The sequence below is a fragment of the Suricata suricatta genome, chromosome 1 (genome assembly GCF_006229205.1).
Source record: "Suricata suricatta isolate VVHF042 chromosome 1, meerkat_22Aug2017_6uvM2_HiC, whole genome shotgun sequence".
Classification (NCBI taxonomy): domain Eukaryota; kingdom Metazoa; phylum Chordata; class Mammalia; order Carnivora; family Herpestidae; genus Suricata; species Suricata suricatta.
In genome coordinates, this window is record NC_043700.1 from 83,760,858 (window position 1) to 83,768,097 (window position 7,240).

Consider the following 7,240-nt stretch of genomic DNA (forward strand, 5'->3'; position numbering starts at 1 on the left):
AACTCTACTTCACTTGTGAACTCTACTTCATTCGTTCTTGCAATAATTTTTCTCTTTAGCAGACTGCATGTGATACCACATCATACTGTTTTTGCAGGGGGAGGCTTCTTTGTTACGCACATGGCCTAAACTGTGTGTATGACACAGGCTTTCATATCGAAGGGCTACCAGAGCACCTTCAAGCAGCTCTAGATGTGTGCAGGCAGGATCATCCACAAGTACAGGATTTAAGGTCTAGAGTAAAATAGTAGATACCAACACTGACCATGAAGCAGACATTTTCTGTTGTTTTTTAAGCATTTTTTTGAGAAAATATAATTTTTATAATAAATTTTTGAGATTTATTTTGAGAGAGAGAGTGCAATTAGAGGAAGGGCAGAGAGATGGGGGACAGAGGATCTGAAGTGGCCTCTATATTGACAGCAGACAGCCCTATGTGGGGTTTGAAGTCATGAACCATGAGATCTTGACCTGAGCCAAAGTTGGAGGCTTAACCAACTGAGCCACTCAGGTACTCTGAAGAAGACATTTTCATACAGACCAAAAAGAAAATGGTTTAAGAGTCTACAGCCAGCTCAAATATATAAAATACAGGTGATTAGATTATTGCGAAGATTTCTTTGGAGGGAAAAATTGCCACTCTGTGTCTCAGAGTGGTGGGAATGAGCCTCTAATGAGGGGCTACCCAACAGAACCACTTGGTAAACGTAGACCTACCTGTTGTAGCTGGGAGAGAAGAAGAAACTTGTACCTGATGAAAGTATGAAGGCTGGAACAGACTGGAACAGAGATGGATTCGAACTGGGACACTTATAGGGCTGGCTTGCGTAGCAGAGCCAGTGTGGGTGCGTTCTGAGAGGTCTACTCTATCAGGTTGCTCAAGCAAAGGATAGCTGAGGGTTTTACCTGGGCCAGATTTAAACTCAATAAGAGAGCTTGTGATTTGAATTTGCATTGGCTTCTATTTCCTAGATACTCTTGAGTAAGGAGTCCTCAATTAAAAGATCCTGAAAATGCATTGCTGAACACAGAGGAGCTAAAGAAAAAGTCATGAGTTTACCACTAAAGATAGCAATACAACCTGTCTGGCCAAGAAAGCTCGGGAGAAAAGCCCCCAGCAGGTACCACTCAGGAGAAATCTATCCTAAGCATCTGTTAGGCCAAACTTGAGATGATCAGCCAGCCTATTCAGCCAAGAAAGAACCCTAGCACTATCAGCCCTCCTCCTGCTTCTGACGTGGAGTGAAGAGTCAGCTGAACGACAATGAAAAGCAATTAAGGAAATCATGAAAAAGGAGAGAATGGAAAGAAAGACCATTTCTCTCTTCGTGGCAAAACTAGTTTGAAGTGGGTGTAAGCTAGGGAAGAGGAAAAATATTATCTCTAAGTTTTAACTTATATCTGGCCTTGTTCATTCTAATTGCAAAATTGACATTGAAATGTGGCTTACTATAGGAGCGATTATTACCAAGAATGAGGGGAAAGCCATGGCTCTGTCATGATTTTCATTCAGAGACAGGCTGTCGCTCTCCAGACTGCACATACTTTAAGGACTTGGAGGGAGGGTGTGGAGACACAAAAATAAAATTGTGTTTTAGGGCATCTGGGTGCTCAGTTGGTTGAATGTCTGACTCTTGCCCAGGTCATGTCTCAAGCTTTATGAATTCAAGTCCCACATCAGGCTTGCTGCTGATAGCGCAGAGTCTGCTTCTCTCTCCCCCTCCCCTACTCATGCATGCACGCTAGCATGCACTCTCTCTCAAAAATAAATAAGCATTAAAAAATTGTGTTTACTTTGCAAAATAATCTGGTTGCATGTATTTCTCTTTGTGTTTAAAAAATTCTTGGCATTGATGTTAATGGAATATATGGATGTTAAGTTAGATAAATGGAGTAAAGATTTTACAACGCAATTTCAAATTTTCAGCTCCTCAAAAATTACTTGTAGGTCACATTAGGTTGCTTAGAAGTAATATATTGCTACAGTGGCTCTCCAGTTTTCTTTTTGTTTCTTACTTTATGTCTTTATAGTTTACATATGCGGTCACAATTCTTAACTTGTTTGATGTCCAAAATAATCCAGTGTTGTGGCAGGACAAACATGGTTTTGCTGATTTTAGAGAAAAGGAAAACCACACCCTAAGAGGCAAAATAATGGTTCAAGTTTATATTGCTAAGAATTGGCAAAACCAATATTCTAATCCAGTTTTCTGATTACACATTTCACCAATTGAGATCCTATATTCAATGCTTACGCACTCTTCCACTTTTAAAGATAATCATAATCCATAGTAGCTGACAATTTCTATGTGAAGGACACTTTTTCTAACTGCTTCTCATTTCTTGTTTTTATAAGAGCCCTATTAGGTGAAATGACTACTCTGACTTAGCAGATGAGAAAAAGGAGGCCTTGATAAAGATTTAACCTAGATCATACATACTAGACAGGAAGTAGCATTGAGAGGATTTGAAACCCAGGGATTCTGACTTCAGAGTCTAAAAAGTCAACCACTGCACTCTTTAACATTTCATAGTTAGTATGGGTTTTCATATATAGAGAGAATTCTATGTATTAGAAATCTAAGTATTCATAATCCTAGAAAATAATTGCTACTACTAAACTACTACTTTTCTTAGACCGATGGAAAGAGCACTAGGCTTGAATTCATTAGATTTAGTTTTCATGTCTGCTTGGTTTTTGGATAATTGTGATAGTCACAAAGTCACATAATTTCTCAATATCTGTTTCTTTGTAATGTCTATCATATGGAAACTGTATTAAATTCATTTTGCAACTAGAAAGGAATTATACTTAGGCTCACACAGTAGAAGTGAATTAATTTCTGAAGGAAAAAACCACATGCATAATATCATGCTTTGTTTAAACTACTATAATAACAAAAACAGTCATAGACTGGGTGGCTTATAAGCAACAGAAATTTAGTTCTCATAGTTCTGGAGGCTAGTGAGTTCAAGATCAAGGTACTGGCTGATTCTGCGTCGGGTGAGGAGGTCCAGTGCTGGATGCATAGATGAGTATCTTTTTGCTGTACCCGCACGTAGCCAGGAGCTTGCTGGTCTCCCTTACAGAAGGGCACTGACTGCATCCATAAGGGCACCTCCTGAAGGCTCTCCCTCCGGATTCTGTCATGTGGGGATTGGGTCTCAACCTATGAGTGAGACAAAAATATTAGCTGATTCTCAGCTGGCAGACAGGGTGATGCACACAGTTGGTGTCTGTGCTGTTCCACGCTAAATATTTTCTATGTACATATGCTTCTAATAACCTCAAATCAAAGTGTTCTGTGCATACAAAAATATTAGTAAATCATCACATGGCACTTGAACAAAGGAGCGGGTTGGATAATAAATATTCCAATCAAAAGGCTAGTATATATTTACCATTTAACAATGAAACCTTTAACCAATGGGTTAACATGTTGAATTGGAATAAAATTGTATGCATTGACGTTCATTTCAATATGCTAAATTTTATACAGCAGGCATATTCATAAATTAAATATAGACACCCTTTATTATTTTTACACTAAATGGTGATGATTATATTCTAGCAGATGAATGATGATTCGGAATCATGAAATGATACTACTGCTGCCAGCTATCTTTATACAGCGGGGTTTGTACAATTATTTGAATATTTCATTGCATTTTATGTTTATTACTCATAAAATGAGTGGAAAATGGGAAAGTGATAAGAAGCTTACATCTAATAAACTGAATTTCTTTGAGGCAAAGTTAAAAATGATTATCATGCTTCAGGTGATGAATCTTAAGATTCACTGTATTCATTGTTCTTAAGCTAGTTTGTGTTCCATTGAGAAAGAAAATAATAAATTAAGTACATATATAAAATAATAGAAGTATTTCAAGAATATTGTTAAAAGGGCAAGATTTATTTAGGGAATAAACATTTTTTTATGTTTATTTTTGAGAGAGAGACAGAGACAGAGCACAAGTGGAGGAGGGACAGGGAGAGACACACACACAGAAACCGAAGCAGACACCAGGCTCTGAGCTGTCAGCACAGAGCCCAAGGCAGAGCTGGAACTCATAGACCGTGGGATCATGTGGGTTGATGTCAACACTTAACCAACTGAGCTACCCAGGCGCTCTAGGGAATTTCTAATATTCTGTTTTCTAGATTTTTAAGACACCATGAGTTGTAAAATGCATCATCATTTAAAAAGTATCTCGTAATATAAGAAAAAAAAAACAAATGAGAAAAAAAGGGAAAAAAGAAAGAGAGAGAAAGTGATACAAATCATCTTAACCATCAGAACAAACAGATGGGTACCACAGGGGAAGTGGGTAGGGAGATGGATGAAATAGGTGATGCGAATTAAAGAGTGCACTTGTGATGAGCCCTGGGTCATTAAAAAAAAAAAAAAAAAAGAATCTCATAAAGAAAGTACTGTGGTGAATTCAAAGTAAAGAATCCAAGATGTACACTGATTTCAGAAATGTTGAAATGTGAGTGTTGGAATTAGATAAATACATTTTTATTTTTAATACTGAATTTTTTTCCAGCTTTTTCACTTTTGATTCTTACATGCTTATAGAATGCATTATCTATAAAAGTTGTGATAGAAACTAGATCCATTTTTCTCTCTACGTAAAAGCCTATTTATTGATTTATTTATGTTTATTTCTTTATTTTGAGAGAGAGAACGAGAGCAGGACGGCCAGGCCACATTTCTGGCTTTAGCTTGAATGGGCACAAAGATGAAAGGGCAAGAATTATTTCCTTATGTAGTTTGAATAGCAGGCCTTTATGAATTAAACCTGGGCTCCTGCTAATAATTATTTATGATGTTTTTAAGATTTTTTACATTTTTTCTTATTTTTATGGAAGTGTAATTGATATACAATATTCTGTTATTTCTGGTGCATATCATTGTGATTCAATGTTTTTGAGACATTACGAAGTGGTCCCCATGATGTCTAGTTACCATGTCACCATACAAAGTTTTTATAATGTTGATTGTATTCCCTATACTGTATATTATATTCCCATCACTTATTTATTTTATAACTGGATGCATATACACCTCTTTGTGGGGAATGAGCTTAGGAATTCCCTGAGCCTGCACTGAAAGGTTAAGAAGGCAAAAAGAATTACAAAGCCATAGGATTCTCACACCCAAGTTTAGGTAAACAAGATTAAATAAATGAGTATAGAGAAAGCAGGGCCAAGGCCCCAGTACAAAGGTATATGAGGTAAACAAGATTAGGCATTTGGAGCAAATACACCCCCCAATTTAGTTCTGTAACAGAAAGAGGCTTCCACAGGAAGGAAGGACCAAATTAGGTAAATAGGTAAATAGGGCTAGAGGCTGCAGTAGTGAAGTTGCCCAGAGCTGAGCTAATTAGCAAAAGAAAGATGCCTGTGACCCCTGAGGGTGCATGCTCTGTCTGTCCTATCCCCTAGGCTAGCTAAAATAAACAGACTTGGTGACAGTAACACCCATCTGTCCTGTGCCAGGATTTTGTTTTATATTAACCCAAACCTCTAACACTGTAGATCTCCAAAATCCCCTTTCCCTCCTGCCCATGAGTTAATATACACAGATTCATTGTCTCTGTGCATGTCCATCACACCTGTAAGCCTTCTGATCTTAATAAATACAGAGCAAGGACCCTTCTTCGGGGCTCTTGTCTTCTCCCGGACATTAACCATCTCTCTCATTTTAATTCTGTGCCCATTGTTGGCTTGCTGGACAAGAAAGCACTTTAGACCCAGAGTCTAGGACACCTCTTAATCCCCGTCACCTATTTTGCCCACCTCCCAATCTCTCTCTCTTTTGGTAACCAGTAGTTTCTTTCTTGTATCAATGATGTCTGTTCTAGTTTACTTTGTTCATTTGTTTTGTTTTGTTTCCACATATAAGTGACATCATATGGTATTTGTCTTTCTCTGGCTCACTATTTCACTTAACATAGTGCACTCTAGGTACATCCATGTTGTCACAGGTATCAATAATTCATTCTTGAGTAATAACTCCATTGTATGTATATTCCACATCTTTATCTATTCATCTATCAGTGGACACTTAGGTTAATCTCATACTTTAGCTATTGCAAACAATGCAGCAATCAACATGGGGGTGAATATATCTCTTTGAAAAGGTGTTTTTGTTTTCTTTGGATAACTACCCAGAAGTGAAATTGCTGGAACAAATGGTAGATCTATTTTTAATTTTTGGAGGACCTTCTATGCTGTTTTCCATAGTGGCTGTACCAGTTTACATTCTCAGAAACAGTGTAGGAAGGTTCCCTTTTCTCTATACCCTCATCAAACTTGTTATTTTCTGTGTTTTTGTGAATGCTCGATCTGTCAGGTGTGAGGTGGTATCTCATTGTGGTTTTGATTTCTATTCCCTGACGATGAATGATGTTGAGCATCTTCTCATGCCTATTGGCCATCTGGATGTCTTCATTGGAAAAATATCTATTCAAGTTCTCTTCCCACTTTTTAATCAGGTTGTTAGTTTACTTTATGATATTAGGTTTGCATAAGTTCTTTATAATTTGGGTATTAATCCCATATCAGATGTATGATTTATAAATATCTTCTCCCATTCAATAGGTTGCCTTTTTGTTTTGATGATTCCCTTCACTATTATTTAGCATATGTCAAATTTATATAAGCTGTGTTTCTGTTTTTTAGTTTTTTTTAATGCTTTATTTATTACTGAGACAGAGAGAAATGGGGGAGGGTCAGATATAGAGGGAGACACAGAATCAGAAGCAGGCTCCAGCCCAGGCTCTGAGCTGTCAGTACAGAGCTCGATGCGGGGCTCAAACTCACAAACTTGAGCTCGTGACCTGAGCCGAAGTTGGCCACTTAACCAACTGAGCCACACAGACACCCCTATACATTGTGTTTCTATAACAAGAATCAAAAGTAGTCAATAATCTATGTGGCAAATGAGGCACTTTTTTTTGTTATTTTCTTTTTTTTTTTCTCATTAAACTTTTGTTTTAATGGGTCTCAAAATTCTGTGACAGATTTTTGGTCAAGTTGTTTCCATTAAAAAGTACTGATTTTAAAAACTAATAACTTAAAACTGCCACACACACACACACACAAAACAAATGGTCCACAAAACACTCTCCTTTCCCTCTGAAGGTTTTACGATGCATTGTTATCATTAACCAGTCTTTTACTATTAAACTTAAATGGCCAATTGACACAAACAGTTCTGAGACCGCTCCTCCA